The sequence below is a fragment of the Pseudophryne corroboree genome, chromosome 4 (assembly GCF_028390025.1).
Source record: "Pseudophryne corroboree isolate aPseCor3 chromosome 4, aPseCor3.hap2, whole genome shotgun sequence".
NCBI lineage: Eukaryota > Metazoa > Chordata > Amphibia > Anura > Myobatrachidae > Pseudophryne > Pseudophryne corroboree.
In genome coordinates this window covers 45,881,554-45,901,139 of record NC_086447.1, presented here as the reverse complement: position 1 = coordinate 45,901,139, position 19,586 = coordinate 45,881,554, and positions in this window count along the sequence as shown.

Sequence of the window (19,586 nt, the reverse complement as noted above, 5' to 3'; positions counted from 1 at the left end):
GCGCCCGATCTTCCATTCATTTGGTAAATTTTCTTCTTGCTTTTCTCACATAGTTCTGATTGGGCAGCATGGGCTGTTTTTCTAATTTCACGGACAAACTCAATAGAAGACAGGAATATCTCTCCAAATGGGACAGCCCATTAGAGAGAAAAGGAGGGGATCTTGATGATCAACTAAGAGGAGATTTCTTTAAATTAGAGGATCTATTAAAATCAGAAATCAAACATTGGTTAGACACAGTCAATATGCAAAAATATTTTGATAAAAAGATAATACCGAGGGGCTTGAGACTCTCAAAGCCCTCTATATTTTACGACAGTACGGAATACCAAAAAAGATGGGATTCCACACTTGATCGTTGTTCTTTATCTCTTATGGGTATAGTAATTGACTACAGAACAGAGAAACTGAAGAATATAGAATCAGAGATTGAGTTACTCAAAAATAAATTAGAATGTCATAGTCAGAGTAGTGAATACAAGGACAGAGATACTGTTGTCACCGAAAGGGTGAATAAATTCGAACAAACAATACTAGAGACCAAATATAGGAAATTCCAAAGGGATGTTGAGGACTATAGAACTGATAATGTTAGATCCTATAGAAAAAACAAAAACCAAAGAGAGAGAGACTCTGTCAGTGACACCTCTGGAGTAAGAAAGTTTGCCCATTCTACACGTGATAGGACAGATGAAAGAAAGTATTCAGGGGATACCCCCAATTATGATCAAAGGATGAAAAACAAACCTTTCAAACGCCCAGCAGATTATACTGAGTCCAATTTACCAACCAATAGAGACCCCGAGGTGGACTATTCCCCTACTGGGAATAGAGGATTAGGAGCCAGACCTAAGTCACATCCTGATGCCTCCCATCCATCAAGTAGTTTTTTAGAACAGCGGAAAAGGAGGTTTCAGGATCGAGACAGGGACTGGCAAAGAGAAGGGGCCAGAAAGAGGAGAAACGTCAGTTTCGAGGAAGAAGAGGCGGGAGGAAGGAAGTATATAAGAGATTAAAGTTAAAAAGAAAGCAGTCACAGAAGAAAAGCATATTTAACCTTTCTTCCAGACAACTAACCGATAATGAGATTGCAGTGTTGAATAAGGGCCTAAAATTCTCCCCATCATCACCACCTAACATATTCAATTTATTTGTAGAATTAAATCGGTTCGTCCGAACTTTATGCCGGAAGAAATATTTTGCAAAACAGACCTTATTAAAGAACAAAGATGTAGCATCACCCATAGTTTTGGATGGGGAAGATGAGGGGGCCCTAGAGATCCTTTCCGATCTTTTGGGCGGAAGCCCTGAGGACTCCTCCCAAAAACCCGTGAAATTGTTTGATATCAATAAGCTGAAAAATAAGTCAGAGTTCTATCCAATTAAAACAAAGGGATCGAACATAGAGAGTTTTTACAAAACAACATTGGAGGAATTTAAAAACCTGTGTTCAAAAACACAAGAGACACATAAAACCAATAACCATAATAAGTGGGAGAAAAGAGCAATTCATAGATTAACAAAAGATAGTACGATAGTGATCAAACAAGCCGATAAAGGGGGGGGGGGCTCATCATACAAGATAGGTCAGATTACATTAGTGAGGCGAAAAGACAGTTAGGTAATCATGAGTTTTACCGAATTCTACCGAGAGACCCTACTCCAGGTTTTTTGAGAGAACTTCATGACCTATTAGGTCAAGCTATGAGCAATAATCTGATCTCCAAGGAGGAATTCAATTTTTTGTTTTGCCCACACCCCACAGTTCCCATATATTATCACCTCCCTAAGATCCACAAATCATGCACTGCACCCCCTGGTCGTCCTATTATTTCTGGTGTAGGTTCCCTCACGTCCAATCTTTCACATTATGTTGATATTTTTTTACAGCCACGAGTCACTTTGTTGAAATCACACATTAAAGACACTACACACTTTTTGAATTTAATTAAAAACATCGAGTGGAGAGACTCTTATGGGTTTCTCACACTCGATGTTCAAAGTTTGTACACCAATATTCCACACGATCTAGGCATCAAAGCAATAGCTAAAAGACTCACTGAGGATGGTGATCTCACTGATTTACACCAACAATTTATTTTGGATTCCATATAATTTATATTAAGACACAATTACTTCACATTTTTGGACACTTTTTATTTACAGGTGATGGGGACGGCCATGGGAACCAGGTTCGCGCCCAGTTACGCCAACCTCTACATGGGCGAAGTCGAAGACCAACTCGTGTGGGGTGGCGACCTTGGCGCGGGCCTGGTTCTCTATGGCCGTTACATAGACGACCTTTTTATAATTTGGGATGGGGATGCTGATTCTGCCTCCTCCTTTGTTTCTCATCTTAATTCTAATTATTTTAATTTAATTTTCACGCATACTTACCACCCTCACAACACCAATTTCTTGGATATCTCCTTGGAGGCCAGAGGAAATAGAATTTCCACTACTAATTATATGAAAGAAGTGGGAACAGATGCTTATTTACATTTTAAAAGTGGGCATTATATGCCCTGGAAAAAGAGCATCCCAAAAAGCCAATTCTTACGCCTCAGAAGGAATTGCTCTGATTTGTCTTCCTTTAATATACAAGCTAAATCAATGATGGAGGCGTTCCTCAGCAGAGGTTATCCAAAATCACTTATCAAATCAGCATTGGATGAAGTTAGACAACGTGAAAGGGAAGATCTACTAGTACATAAAGATAAGAGGACAGATAAAACTGTTAATATGGATGAGATAGCATTTATCTCAACATTCAATAACTGTCATTCAGAAATTAGGAATATCATTTCAAAGAATTATGGGATCTTGAGACAGGACCCACAGTTGTCCCAAATATTACATTCAAAACCTAAATTTATTTTTCGTAAGAACAAATCACTCAAAAACCTACTAGCTCCCAGTCACTTGAAAGTTATTAGAGAAAATAAGGAGGGTTTAAGTGGGGATAACAACTGGCTGAAGAACCATCAGGAAAAAATAAAAGGTTGCTTTAGATGTGGAAAAAATAAGTGTATAACATGCAACTATATTTCTAATCGAACAAAAACATTTAAGGTTGAAACATCAGAGAAATTATTCGAAATAGGGAGTTTTATTAACTGTGATACTTCATATGTCATTTATATGTTGACTTGTGGGTGTGGCAAAAAATATATAGGACGAACAACAAGAACACTTAAAATTCGATTTTTAGAACATAGGAGGAACATTGTAAATAAGATCCAGACTCATAGTGTTCAGAAACATTATTGTGATGTACACGGTGGAGACCCCAAATGTCTAAAACTTTTGGGTCTAGAACACATACCTCATACCACACGAGGGGGTGACAGATATAAGAGACTCTGTAGACAGGAGGTCTTCTGGATGTACCAAATGAACAGCATATTCCCGGATGGCCTCAACGAGGCAGTAGAATTGAATACTGTGATTTAATGATACATATATATCAGAATAATAAATGAATTTATGTTCGCAATGCTCTATATAGTAAAATATTGCAGTACTAAGAACTTATAAAATCTATATATCCCTGTAAGTAACGTACAGGTTGATCTCCTCTTCTCTTTTCTTTCTCTCTTCTTTTTCTTTTTTCTCCGTCTTTGTTTCTTTCTTTTATTTTTTCTCTTTTTCCCTTTTCTCCCCTTCATGGAGAGGAGATAGACACTCTCAACTCTCTCCATGAGAGAAAGAAGTAAATTCAATATATATTTTTATGTATGAGTACGTATAACTACAACAAGATATTGAATAATCTATTTCTCAGGGATCATTAAGCTGATAATAGCCTTTAATAAAATACTTTCTGAGAAATTAATATACTTACCCATTGGTCTCTTCAAATATCTTTGATGAATATGCATATTGACATAGATAGAGGGGTCTCTGGAGGGATAAGCAGGGAATTCATTTTTCTAAGTGCTCTCCAACACTATTTGATGTATTACATCTTTATAGATTTAAAGAGCTACAGGAATAATGACCTTCTCATACCACCCTCAATATATCCGTGCAATATCTGTGCTGATTAACAAACCATCGGTTGTTAGATCTGTGGATTGGTATCCATGACAACGGACACGGGTGCCCGTTGTTCTATCATTATATATATTTTCTTTTTTACACATCCACTGCTACAGTGTGGAACAAATGGGCAATACGAAATTGTTTACATGGTAAAACTGTGCCTTTACTGATAAAAACTCATTCTGATTAGGGATTATGTCAACGGACCTCACAGTCCGGTCACGTGGACTCCGTCGCCCAGCTGTTCACTACAATTCCCAGAGGCAGCAAGACGGCGCAATTATCACGTGTCACCGGACTTCACAGTCCAGTCACGTGTACTCCGCCGCTCAGCCGTTTACTACGACTCCCAGAGGCAGCGGGACGGCGTAATACCATGTGACCGGAAGATGCGAAATAGACATATTCCGCCCGTTGGAACGCAAATGCGCTCCACCGAGCGGAAATACTACACTTATGACAGCGGGGAATATGATATTAAAAGAACTCCCCCGACAGTCATTACTACAGATTATTGCCAACAAAGTATAGGTATATAAATAATCAATTTTTGAAACTAGTTTAATGGATATATGAGGTGCAATTAAACATCTTTATCCAATACTCAGGCTTCTGTGACCCGGAAGTATTATTATAGAGGTCAAACACAATGAATAGATCTGCCTTTTGAATTAAATTGTTTATTAATAAATAGAGTTTTAATCTTTGAGTCTGTCCTTATAACACACAAACAACCCAATGATAGGTTAGGATGATTGTTTTTATGTATAATTTAACTAAATAGAAGGATTGAGTGAAACAGCTGTTGATTGTTTGATAATTATCTAAGGTATAAATATCCTGCCAGTGGCCTACCTAAGTCACCTTTGATAAAGCTGCAGTGCCTTGCAGTGAAACGCGTTAGGAGGAGGCTACTTGGGTCAACTATTACGCCAATTTTGACTGCCGCACTATATCCGGACCAAACACTGGACTTTATCATCTGCAGTTCAATCGAGACAACTATTTCCTGATTAAGGAGCACCATCTACCCCATCTTTACAAAGAGGACACCGTACTAAATGAGGATCCCGAATCTGGCTGATTGGAAGCTAAGACATCAGTGACGTTCTTAAAGGGACTACACCTCTAGCGGTTCTGGGTAAAGTGTATTGGTGTGACTGCGCCGTCAGTCTGTCTCCATCTGCCAAATTTCCAGGTTTCTACATCAGGAACGGATGTTAATGTGCTAGGCAGTCAATCATTTCATTTGACCCACATGAATTATTTTTAATTGTTTCATGGATATGTATCCATTTTTTACTTAAAAGCCGTTGTTACTATTAATATTTTTATTAAATTGTATAACTAGTTTATCACTCAATCCTTCGCATCATTAATTGCTCACAATAATCCATTTAGCGCTGCTATCTTTCTCTTGTATTTCACTGCAAGTGAGGACTAGGATTGTGGAGACTCTCCTTGTGTCTATTATTCCATCTCTGACCAAGGAGTTTACTGCCACACCCGTTGGTAACCCTTTAGGGTTTTGCTGTTGCCCTTAGCAACAGCATTTCGGGTTCTCTACGTATTAAATCACTACATCTCGCTTCTTTCCATCTGAGCATTCCTAATACTAGGGAGACACCCAGTTTCTTAGCCTTTGGGCTTCTCTGTTAACTTTGTATTTATTTTGTTACCCTATCACCTTCTGTGTATGTAATGTCATATTCCCCAGTCTGTCTGTGAGTTCATTTGTTTTGCATCCCTCACCGTTCAGACACCAGTACATTCCTGCTGGCACTGGTGTGCATAACATATTCAGCAGCCCAATACTCCTGTTGAAATTTTGTGGGAATATGGAGCATACCCCTCAAAATACTTTGCAACAGGTGGTCGATCAGGTGCAGGTCCTGACTCGACAATTTAATGATTTGTCCATTAAAATGCACACCTCACAGAATGTGGAGGTATGCATCCTTGATATCCAGGGATAACAGAAACTCCCCCTCCTCCAGACCTGAGATCACCGCTCTCAGAGACTCCATTTTGAACTTGAACTCACTTAGATAAGGGTTTAACGATTTCAAGTTCAAAATTGGCCTGACCGAACCGTCCGGCTTCGGTACCACAAAAAGGTTTGAATGATAAACCTTGTTTTGCATATGAGGTGGAACTGGAACAATGACCTGTGACTTTTCCAATTTTTGGATGGCTTCCTGTAGGATAGCCCTGTCTGCCAATAAAGCTGGCAAGCCTGATTTGAAGAATCGGTGAGGCGGGAGTTCTTGAAACTCCAGCCTGTACCCCTGGGACACAATATTCTGTAACCAGGGGTCCAAGCCGGACGACACCCGAGCATGGCTGAAACATTTGAGCCTCGCCCCCACCGGCCCGTCCTCCAGGCCGTGTGGTCCACCGTCATGCTGAGGATTATGATGTACAAGAAGCAGGCTTCTGGTCCTGGGAAACTGCAGTAGCAGGTTTTTTGGATTTTGCCCGACCCCCTCTAAAGAAGGTGTTAGGAGGCTTGTTCTTTTTTGTTTTAGCTGACCAAAAGGACAGTGACGTAGCTGAAGAAAAGGGTTTCTTCGTAGCAGGCGCAGTTGAGGGAAGAAAAGGTGACTTACCCACAGTTGCCAGGGAAATCCACGCATCCAACGTTTCCCCAAATAGAGCCTGACCTGTGTAGGGTAGGTTCTCCACACTTCTCCTGGATTCCGCGTCGGCAGACCATTGGCGTAGCCAGAGTCCTCTGCGAGCCGAGACAGACATGGAAGATATCCATGCAGCCATCGTACCCAGGTCTTTCATGGATTACACCATAAATCCTGCAGAATCCTGAATGTTATGTAAAAACAATTCAACGTCACTTTTATCCATTGTATCCAATTCCTCAAGTAATGTGCCTGACCACTTTACTACAGCTTTAGAGATCCATGCACAGGCAATAGTAGGTCATAGTATCGCCCCTGAAGCCGTGTATATGGATCTGAGCGTAGTGTCAATTTTGCGATCAGCCGGTTCTTTTAACATGGTAGATCCCGGGACAGGTAAAACCACCTTCTTTGACAGTCTGGAAACAGATGCGTCAACTACGGGTGGGTTTTCCCATTTCTTTATATCCTCCTCAGGGAAGGGAAAAGCAACCAGAACCTTTCTTGGGATCTGGAATTTTTTCTCTGTGTTCTCCCAGGATTTTTCAAATATAGCGTTTAATTCCTTAGATGCAGGGAAGGTTAGCAAGGCTTTCTTATTATCAGTGAAGAAAGCCTCCTAAACCTGCTCAGGTGTTATGTCAGCAATATTCAACACGTCTCTAATGGCCTCAATCATCAACTGCACCCCTTTTGCAAGAGATGCCGCCCCCCGCAGCACATTCCCCTCACCGTCTGCCGTGTCAGAATCGGTATCCGTGTCATCTTGCATAATCTGGGCAAGTGCACATTTTTGAGGGTGTATGCTAGGGGACTTTGAAGGAATGGGAACAGAACCAGACCAAACTGCAATAGAGTACTGTAAAAACTGAGTTAGAGTCTCAGCATGATCTACCCTAGTAGATATCTGAGAAATCATACCCTTAAGGGAGGCTAACCACTCAGGCTCCTTTGCAGGGATCTGTGATAAAACAGGACAATCCTGAGTACATGGAATGGGATCGTCCTAAGAGGAATTATCCTCTGCAGCATATGACATAGAGTCCCTAGACATGGCGTTTGGAGACAGCAAACACTTCACACACACACACACACACAGGGAAATGACAGACAGTTTCCCCCCCCCCCTAGAATGCCAAGAAAGCCACAGAGATTGGAGCCAACCCACACACAGCGCTTTCTAGATAGAGGAAAACCACTACCTAGCGCTTTCTGTGTACCTTAATAGGCTACACAGTATTAACACAGCCTCCCCCCCCCCCCCTTCTACAACCCCGGTGCCAGACAGGATAGCTGGAGTTGATTGGAGGGACAGCTCTCCCTGTCAACGTCTCCACACAGTGATCTGCAGGCAGGAAAAATGGTGCTGAACGCTGCTGGGTACGCTCTGAGGAGAAGCCCTGCCCCCAGATCATGGCGCTGCTTCCCGCCTCACTGTTCTTTATACTGGTCTGAGGATGTTGCTGGCAGTGTAACCGGGGCCCCTGACAGACTTCATCACCAGTGTAGGGTATGGCGCTGGCTCAGGGTGCCCCTGACAGCGCAGCACTAAGTACCGCTGAGCCTCCGGAGCGCAGTTAGTACTGCACTCCCACCCTGTTGCCGCCATCTTCACACCGGCTCTCCGCTTGCTAGGGGGGCTGGTGACTCACTCGCCACTTGAATCTTCTGGCTCTGTAAGGGGGTGGCGGCATGCTGCGGGGGTGAGCTGTGGCTGCGAACGATCATTCCCCTCAGGAGCTCAGTGTCCTGTCAGCGGAGATAGTGGCTCGTACCCCTCAGGGCGGACACTACTCCCCCCCCCCCCCTTAGTCCCACGAAGCAGCCTCCCTGTGCCTAACATTCTTAAAAAAATAAAATAAAACTAAAGACGCTCTAGGAGCTCCCCTAGCTGTGACCGGCTCCTCCGGGCACATTTTCTAAACTGAGTCTGGTAGGAGGGGCATAGAGGGAGGAGCCAGCCCACACTCTCAAACTCTTAAAGTGCCAGTGGCTCCTAGTGGACCCGTCTATACCCATGGTACTAATGTGGACCCCAGCATCCTCTAGGACGTAAGAGAAAGCATATTAAACATATAGGAATTACCGTAAATGCTTTAAGCAGCAAGTTTAAGTAATTTTTATAGCTTAATTGAAATTTAGGGGTCTAGTCATGAAAGAATGCGATGTTTAGGTTTTAGTTATCACTAAACATCGCTGTCAGATCAGGCTGAGGAGAGGGATCCGACGAGTGAGTCAGAGCAGGAGAAGTAGAGATCACAGGAGGGAGGAAGTGATGAGGATGAATATACTTCCTTTTCATGGGCCCTAAGCTTTCCAAGGCATGTGGATGGCCTGGGCATGGTGTGGTGTTTGTAGCAACTGGATTGTTGAGGTTTGAAAACATGACCTGCGGAAGACGAGGAACTGAATACCTGTGGTTTGAAAACATAAACTGCAGGAAGGCTGGATAATAATTAACTGGCTTGAAAACACTGACTACTGGAAGGCTGGATGCTGGATACTGTGGCTTGGATACAAGAACTGCAATATCTGAGAATCATTTGTGGAGCAGGACTGGTTTGCAGGATAGCCAGGACACGGCTGCTGTACTCGAGAACTGGACTGTGGGGTGGGACCGGTTTGGAGGACAGCCTGGACTAGACTGCAGTACTTGAGAGCCGAACTGTGGGGCAGGATTGCTGGAGTACATCCAGCGGCTCAGGATTACCGGGTAGAGTCAGTGGGTGCAAAGATGACACAGAACAGGAGTCCATAGGTAGGTAGCTAACAGAGAATCCCTGCAGATCTGTGGATGACAACAAAGCACTGACTTCAGAAAGTGCTTCTGCAGGATCGTCCTACCCCTGAGTGACTACAGATTGGCTGGAGGTATCATGTGATCACAGACTGGCTTCCAGTTGGTGTTTTATTGATCATCTGATCCAAACTGTCATTGCTGTGCCCATCTCCAAATCTGGAGGGAACTCTGGTGTGGAGTCCACTAAGAACTTGCAAAGGGAATTGAGACAATACCTCCACATGAACTCTGCAATTCAGGTCCAGCACTTCCAGCTGGATACTAAGGGGGTAATTCCAAGTTGATCGCAGCAGGAATTTTTTTATCAGTTGGGCAAAACCATGTGCACTGCAGGGGAGGCAGATATAACATGTGCAGAGAGAGTTAGATTTGGGTGGGGTGTGTTCAATCTGCAAACTAAATTGCAGTGTAAAAATAAAGCAGCCAGTATTTACCCTGCACAGAAACAAAATAACCCACCCAAATCTAACTCTCTCTGCACATGTTATATCTGCCTCCCCTGGAGTGCACATGGGCCCTCATTCCGAGTTGTTCACTCGGTATTTTTCATCGCATCGCAGTGAAAATCCGCTTAGTACGCATGCGCAATGTTCGCACTGCGACTGCGCCAAGTAACTTTACTATGAAGAAAGTATTTTTACTCACGGCTTTTTCTTCGCTCCGGCGATCGTAATGTGATTGACAGGAAATGGGTGTTACTGGGCGGAAACACGGCGTTTCAGGGGCGTGTGGCTGAAAACGCTACCGTTTCCGGAAAAAACGCAGGAGTGGCCGGAGAAACGGTGGGAGTGCCTGGGCGAACGCTGGGTGTGTTTGTGACGTCAACCAGGAACGACAAGCACTGAAATGATCGCACAGGCAGAGTAAGTCTGGAGCTACTCTGAAACTGCTAAGTTGTTAGTAATCGCATTATTGCGAATACATCGGTCGCAATTTTAAGAAGCTAAGATTCACTCCCAGTAGGCGGCGGCTTAGCGTGTGTAACTCTGCTAAATTCGCCTTGCGACCGATCAACTCGGAATGAGGGCCATGGTTTTGCCCAACTGCTAATAAAAATCCTGCTGCGATCAACTCAGAATTACCCCCTAAGGGCGTTATTCAGGTCTGTTAGCAAACCAAAAAAGTTAGCAATTGGGCAAACTCATGTTGCACTGCAGGTGGGGCAGATGTAACATGTGCAGAGAGAGTTAGATTTGGGTGGGTTATTTTGTTTCTGTGCAGGGTTAATACTGGCTGCTTAATTTTAACACTGCAATTTAGATTTCACTTTGAACTAGAGATGAGCGGGTTCGGTTTCTTTGAATCCGAACCCGCACGAACTTCACTTTTTTTTTCACGGGTCCGAGCGACTCGGATCTTCCCGCCTTGCTCGGTTAACCCGAGCGCGCCCGAACGTCATCATGACGCTGTCGGATTCTCGCGAGACTCGGATTCTATATAAGGAGCCGCGCGTCGCCGCCATTTTCACACGTGCATTGAGATTGATAGGGAGAGGACGTGGCTGGCGTCCTCTCCATTAGAATAGATTAGAAGAGAGAGAGAGAGAGAGAGATTGTGCAGACAGAGTTTACCACAGTGACCAGTGCAGTTGTTGTTAAGTTAACTTTTATTTAATATATCCGTTCTCTGCTATATCCGTTCTCTGCCTGAAAAAAACGATACACAGCAGTCACACAGTGTGACTCAGTCTGTGTGCACTCAGCTCAGCCCAGTGTGCTGCACATCAATGTATAAAAGCTTATAATAATTGTGGGGGAGACTGGGGAGCACTGCAGGTTGTTATAGCAGGAGCCAGGAGTACATAATATTATATTAATTTAAAATTAAACAGTGCACACTTTTGCTGCAGGAGTGCCACTGCCAGTGTGACTAGTGGTGACCAGTGCCTGACCACCAGTATAGTAGTATATTGTTGTATACTATCTCTTTATCAACCAGTCTATATTAGCAGCAGACACAGTACAGTGCGGTAGTTCACGGCTGTGGCTACCTCTGTGTCGGCAGTCGGCACTCGGCAGGCAGTCCGTCCATCCATAATTGTATAATTATATACCACCTAACCGTGGTATTTTTTTTTCTTTCTTTATACCGTCGTCATAGTCATACTAGTTGTTACGAGTATACTACTATCTCTTTATCAACCAGTGTACAGTGCGGTAGTTCACGGCTGTGGCTACCTCTGTGTCGGCAGTCGGCAGGCAGTCCGTCCATCCATAATTGTATTATTATAATATATACCACCTAACCGTGGTTTTTTTTTCATTCTTTATACCGTCATAGTGTCATACTAGTTGTTACGAGTATACTACTATCTCTTTATCAACCAGTGTACAGTGCGGTAGTTCACGGCTGTGGCTACCTCTGTGTCGGCAGTCGGCAGGCAGTCCGTCCATCCATAATTGTATTATAATATATACCACCTAACCGTGGTTTTTTTTTCATTCTTTATACCGTCATAGTGTCATACTAGTTGTTACGAGTATACTACTATCTCTTTATCAACCAGTGTACAGTGCGGTAGTTCACGGCTGTGGCTACCTCTGTGTCGGCAGTCGGCAGGCAGTCCGTCCATCCATAATTGTATTATAATATATACCACCTAACCGTGGTTTTTTTTTCATTCTTTATACCGTCATAGTCAGTCATACTAGTTGTTACGAGTATACTACTATCTCTTTATCAACCAGTGTACAGTGCGGTAGTTCACGGCTGTGGCTACCTCTGTGTCGGCACTCGGCAGGCAGTCCGTCCATCCATAATTGTATTATAATATATACCACCTAACCGTGGTTTTTTTTTCATTCTTTATACCGTCATAGTGTCATACTAGTTGTTACGAGTATACTACTATCTCTTTATCAACCAGTGTACAGTGCGGTAGTTCACGGCTGTGGCTACCTCTGTGTCGGCAGTCGGCAGGCAGTCCGTCCATCCATAATTGTATTATAATATATACCACCTAACCGTGGTTTTTTTTTCATTCTTTATACCGTCATAGTGTCATACTAGTTGTTACGAGTATACTACTATCTCTTTATCAACCAGTGTACAGTGCGGTAGTTCACGGCTGTGGCTACCTCTGTGTCGGCAGTCGGCAGGCAGTCCGTCCATCCATAATTGTATTATAATATATACCACCTAACCGTGGTTTTTTTTTCATTCTTTATACCGTCATAGTCAGTCATACTAGTTGTTACGAGTATACTACTATCTCTTTATCAACCAGTGTACAGTGCGGTAGTTCACGGCTGTGGCTACCTCTGTGTCGGAACTCGGCAGGCAGTCCGTCCATCCATAATTGTATTACAATATATACCACCTAACCGTGGTTTTTTTTTCATTCTTTATACCGTCATAGTCAGTCATACTAGTTGTTACGAGTATACTACTATCTCTTTATCAACCAGTGTACAGTGCGGTAGTTCACGGCTGTGGCTACCTCTGTGTCGGAACTCGGCAGGCAGTCCGTCCATCCATAATTGTATTACAATATATACCACCTAACCGTGGTTTTTTTTTCATTCTTTATACCGTCATAGTCAGTCATACTAGTTGTTACGAGTATACTACTATCTCTTTATCAACCAGTGTACAGTGCGGTAGTTCACGGCTGTGGCTACCTCTGTGTCGGAACTCGGCAGGCAGTCCGTCCATCCATAATTGTATTATTATAATATATACCACCTAACCGTGGTTTTTTTTTCATTCTTTATACCGTCATAGTGTCATACTAGTTGTTACGAGTATACTACTATCTCTTTATCAACCAGTGTACAGTGCGGTAGTTCACGGCTGTGGCTACCTCTGTGTCGGCAGTCGGCAGGCAGTCCGTCCATCCATAATTGTATTATAATATATACCACCTAACCGTGGTTTTTTTTTCATTCTTTATACCGTCATAGTCAGTCATACTAGTTGTTACGAGTATACTACTATCTCTTTATCAACCAGTGTACAGTGCGGTAGTTCACGGCTGTGGCTACCTCTGTGTCGGAACTCGGCAGGCAGTCCGTCCATCCATAATTGTATTACAATATATACCACCTAACCGTGGTTTTTTTTTCATTCTTTATACCGTCATAGTCAGTCATACTAGTTGTTACGAGTATACTACTATCTCTTTATCAACCAGTGTACAGTGCGGTAGTTCACGGCTGTGGCTACCTCTGTGTCGGCAGTCGGCAGGCAGTCCGTCCATCCATAATTGTATTATAATATATACCACCTAACCGTGGTTTTTTTTTCATTCTTTATACCGTCATAGTGTCATACTAGTTGTTACGAGTATACTACTATCTCTTTATCAACCAGTGTACAGTGCGGTAGTTCACGGCTGTGGCTACCTCTGTGTCGGCAGTCGGCAGGCAGTCCGTCCATCCATAATTGTATTATAATATATACCACCTAACCGTGGTTTTTTTTTCATTCTTTATACCGTCATAGTCAGTCATACTAGTTGTTACGAGTATACTACTATCTCTTTATCAACCAGTGTACAGTGCGGTAGTTCACGGCTGTGGCTACCTCTGTGTCGGAACTCGGCAGGCAGTCCGTCCATCCATAATTGTATTACAATATATACCACCTAACCGTGGTTTTTTTTTCATTCTTTATACCGTCATAGTCAGTCATACTAGTTGTTACGAGTATACTACTATCTCTTTATCAACCAGTGTACAGTGCGGTAGTTCACGGCTGTGGCTACCTCTGTGTCGGAACTCGGCAGGCAGTCCGTCCATCCATAATTGTATTACAATATATACCACCTAACCGTGGTTTTTTTTTCATTCTTTATACCGTCATAGTCAGTCATACTAGTTGTTACGAGTATACTACTATCTCTTTATCAACCAGTGTACAGTGCGGTAGTTCACGGCTGTGGCTACCTCTGTGTCGGAACTCGGCAGGCAGTCCGTCCATCCATAATTGTATTATTATAATATATACCACCTAACCGTGGTTTTTTTTTCATTCTTTATACCGTCATAGTGTCATACTAGTTGTTACGAGTATACTACTATCTCTTTATCAACCAGTGTACAGTGCGGTAGTTCACGGCTGTGGCTACCTCTGTGTCGGCAGTCGGCAGGCAGTCCGTCCATCCATAATTGTATTATAATATATACCACCTAACCGTGGTTTTTTTTTCATTCTTTATACCGTCATAGTCAGTCATACTAGTTGTTACGAGTATACTACTATCTCTTTATCAACCAGTGTACAGTGCGGTAGTTCACGGCTGTGGCTACCTCTGTGTCGGAACTCGGCAGGCAGTCCGTCCATCCATAATTGTATTACAATATATACCACCTAACCGTGGTTTTTTTTTCATTCTTTATACCGTCATAGTCAGTCATACTAGTTGTTACGAGTATACTACTATCTCTTTATCAACCAGTGTACAGTGCGGTAGTTCACGGCTGTGGCTACCTCTGTGTCGGAACTCGGCAGGCAGTCCGTCCATCCATAATTGTATTATTATAATATATACCACCTAACCGTGGTTTTTTTTTCATTCTTTATACCGTCATAGTGTCATACTAGTTGTTACGAGTATACTACTATCTCTTTATCAACCAGTGTACAGTGCGGTAGTTCACGGCTGTGGCTACCTCTGTGTCGGCAGTCGGCAGGCAGTCCGTCCATCCATAATTGTATTATAATATATACCACCTAACCGTGGTTTTTTTTTCATTCTTTATACCGTCATAGTCAGTCATACTAGTTGTTACGAGTATACTACTATCTCTTTATCAACCAGTGTACAGTGCGGTAGTTCACGGCTGTGGCTACCTCTGTGTCGGAACTCGGCAGGCAGTCCGTCCATCCATAATTGTATTACAATATATACCACCTAACCGTGGTTTTTTTTTCATTCTTTATACCGTCATAGTCAGTCATACTAGTTGTTACGAGTATACTACTATCTCTTTATCAACCAGTGTACAGTGCGGTAGTTCACGGCTGTGGCTACCTCTGTGTCGGCACTCGGCAGGCAGTCCATCCATCCATAATTGTATTACAATATATACCACCTAACCGTGGTTTTTTTATACCACCTAACCGTGGCAGTCCGTCCATAATTGTATACTAGTATCCAATCCATCCATCTCCATTGTTTACCTGAGGTGCCTTTTAGTTCTGCCTATAAAATATGGAGAACAAAAAAGTTGAGGTTCCAAAATTAGGGAAAGATCAAGATCCACTTCCACCTCGTGCTGAAGCTGCTGCCACTAGTCATGGCCGAGACGATGAAATGCCAGCAACGTCGTCTGCCAAGGCCGATGCCCAATGTCATAGTACAGAGCATGTCAAATCCAAAACACCAAATATCAGAAAAAAAAGGACTCCAAAACCTAAAATAAAATTGTCGGAGGAGAAGCGTAAACTTGCCAATATGCCATTTACCACACGGAGTGGCAAGGAACGGCTGAGGCCCTGGCCTATGTTCATGGCTAGTGGTTCAGCTTCACATGAGGATGGAAGCACTCAGCCTCTCGCTAGAAAACTGAAAAGACTCAAGCTGGCAAAAGCACCGCAAAGAACTGTGCGTTCTTTGAAATCCCAAATCCACAAGGAGAGTCCAATTGTGTCGGTTGCGATGCCTGACCTTCCCAACACTGGACGTGAAGAGCATGCGCCTTCCACTATTTGCATGCCCCCTGCAAGTGCTGGAAGGAGCACCCGCAGTCCAGTTCCTGATAGTCAGATTGAAGATGTCAGTGTTGAAGTACACCAGGATGAGGAGGATATGGGTGTTGCTGGCGCTGGGGAGGAAATTGACCAGAAGGATTCTGATGGTGAGGTGGTTTGTTTAAGTCAGGCACCCGGGGAGACACCTGTTGTCCGTGGGAGGAATATGGCCGTTGACATGCCAGGTGAAAATACCAAAAAAATCAGCTCTTCGGTGTGGAGGTATTTCACCAGAAATGCGGACAACAGGTGTCAAGCCGTGTGTTCCCTTTGTCAAGCTGTAATAAGTAGGGGTAAGGACGTTAACCACCTCGGAACATCCTCCCTTATACGTCACCTGCAGCGCATTCATAATAAGTCAGTGACAAGTTCAAAAACTTTGGGTGACAGCGGAAGCAGTCCACTGACCAGTAAATCCCTTCCTCTTGTAACCAAGCTCACGCAAACCACCCCACCAACTCCCTCAGTGTCAATTTCCTCCTTCCCCAGGAATGCCAATAGTCCTGCAGGCCATGTCACTGGCAAGTCTGACGAGTCCTCTCCTGCCTGGGATTCCTCCGATGCATCCTTGCGTGTAACGCCTACTGCTGCTGGCGCTGCTGTTGTTGCCGCTGGGAGTCGATGGTCATCCCAGAGGGGAAGTCGTAAGCCCACTTGTACTACTTCCAGTAAGCAATTGACTGTTCAACAGTCCTTTGCGAGGAAGATGAAATATCACAGCAGTCATCCTACTGCAAAGCGGATAACTGAGTCCTTGACAACTATGTTGGTGTTAGACGTGCGTCCGGTATCCGCCGTTAGTTCACAGGGAACTAGACAATTTATTGAGGCAGTGTGCCCCCGTTACCAAATACCATCTAGGTTCCACTTCTCTAGGCAGGCGATACCGAGAATGTACACGGACGTCAGAAAAAGACTCACCAGTGTCCTAAAAAATGCAGTTGTACCCAATGTCCACTTAACCACGGACATGTGGACAAGTGGAGCAGGGCAGGGTCAGGACTATATGACTGTGACAGCCCACTGGGTAGATGTATGGACTCCCGCCGCAAGAACAGCAGCGGCGGCACCAGTAGCAGCATCTCGCAAACGCCAACTCTTTCCTAGGCAGGCTACGCTTTGTATCACCGCTTTCCAGAATACGCACACAGCTGAAAACCTCTTACGGCAACTGAGGAAGATCATCGCGGAATGGCTTACCCCAATTGGACTCTCCTGTGGATTTGTGGCATCGGACAACGCCAGCAATATTGTGTGTGCATTAAATATGGGCAAATTCCAGCACGTCCCATGTTTTGCACATACCTTGAATTTGGTGGTGCAGAATTTTTTAAAAAACGACAGGGGCGTGCAAGAGATGCTGTCGGTGGCCAGAAAAATTGCGGGACACTTTCGGCGTACAGGCACCACGTACAGAAGACTGGAGCACCACCAAAAACTACTGAACCTGCCCTGCCATCATCTGAAGCAAGAAGTGGTAACGAGGTGGAATTCAACCCTCTATATGCTTCAGAGGTTGGAGGAGCAGCAAAAGGCCATTCAAGCCTATACAATTGAGCACGATATAGGAGATGGAATGCACCTGTCTCAAGTGCAGTGGAGAATGATTTCAACGTTGTGCAAGGTTCTGATGCCCTTTGAACTTGCCACACGTGAGCCTGTGTCAGGTCATTCCCCTCATCAGGCTTTTGCAGAAGAAGCTGGAGGCATTGAAGAAGGAGCTAACACGGAGCGATTCCGCTAGGCATGTGGGACTTGTGGATGCAGCCCTTAATTCGCTTAACAAGGATTCACGGGTGGTCAATCTGTTGAAATCAGAGCACTACATTTTGGCCACCGTGCTCGATCCTAGATTTAAAGCCTACCTTGGATCTCTCTTTCCGGCAGACACAGGTCTGCTGGGGTTGAAAGACCTGCTGGTGACAAAATTGTCAAGTCAAGCGGAACGCGACCTGTCAACATCTCCTCCTTCACATTCTCCCGCAACTGGGGGTGCGAGGAAAAGGCTCAGAATTCCGAGCCCACCCGCTGGCGGTGATGCAGGGCAGTCTGGAGCGACTGCTGATGCTGACATCTGGTCCGGACTGAAGGACCTGACAACGATTACGGACATGTCGTCTACTGTCACTGCATATGATTCTCTCAACATTGATAGAATGGTGGAGGATTATATGAGTGACCGCATCCAAGTAGGCACGTCACACAGTCCGTACTTATACTGGCAGGAAAAAGAGGCAATTTGGAGGCCCTTGCACAAACTGGCTTTATTCTACCTAAGTTGCCCTCCCACTAGTGTGTACTCCGAAAGAGTGTTTAGTGCCGCCGCTCACCTTGTCAGCAATCGGCGTACGAGGTTACATCCAGAAAATGTGGAGAAGATGATGTTCATTAAAATGAATTATAATCAATTCCTCCGCGGAGACATTGACCAGCAGCAATTGCCTCCACAAAGTACACAGGGAGCTGAGATGGTGGATTCCAGTGGGGACGAATTGATAATCTGTGAGGAGGGGGATGTACACGGTGATATATCGGAGGGTGAAGATGAGGTGGACATCTTGCCTCTGTAGAGCCAGTTTGTGCAAGGAGAGATTAATTGCTTCTTTTTTGGGGGGGGTCCAAACCAACCCGTCATATCAGTCACAGTCGTGTGGCAGACCCTGTCACTGAAATGATGGGTTGGTTAAAGTGTGCATGTCCTGTTTTGTTTATACAACATAAGGGTGGGTGGGAGGGCCCAAGGATAATTCCATCTTGCACCTCTTTTTTCTTTTCTTTTTCTTTGCATCATGTGCTGATTGGGGAGGGTTTTTTGGAAGGGACATCCTGCGTGACACTGCAGTGCCACTCCTAGATGGGCCCGGTGTTTGTGTCGGCCACTAGGGTCGCTAATCTTACTCACACAGCTACCTCATTGCGCCTCTTTTTTTCTTTGCGTCATGTGCTGTTTGGGGAGGGTTTTTTGGAAGGGACATCCTGCGTGACACTGCAGTGCCACTCCTAGATGGGCCCGGTGTTTGTGTCGGCCACTAGGGTCGCTAATCTTACTCACACAGTCAGCTACCTCATTGCGCCTCTTTTTTTCTTTGCGTCATGTGCTGTTTGGGGAGGGTTTTTTGGAAGGGCCATCCTGCGTGACACTGCAGTGCCACTCCTAGATGGGCCCGGTGTTTGTGTCGGCCACTAGGGTCGCTAATCTTACTCACACAGCTACCTCATTGCGCCTCTTTTTTTCTTTGCGTCATGTGCTGTTTGGGGAGGGTTTTTTGGAAGGGCCATCCTGCGTGACACTGCAGTGCCACTCCTAGATGGGCCCGGTGTTTGTGTCGGCCACTAGGGTCGCTAATCTTACTCACACAGCTACCTCATTGCGCCTCTTTTTTTCTTTGCGTCATGTGCTGTTTGGGGAGGGT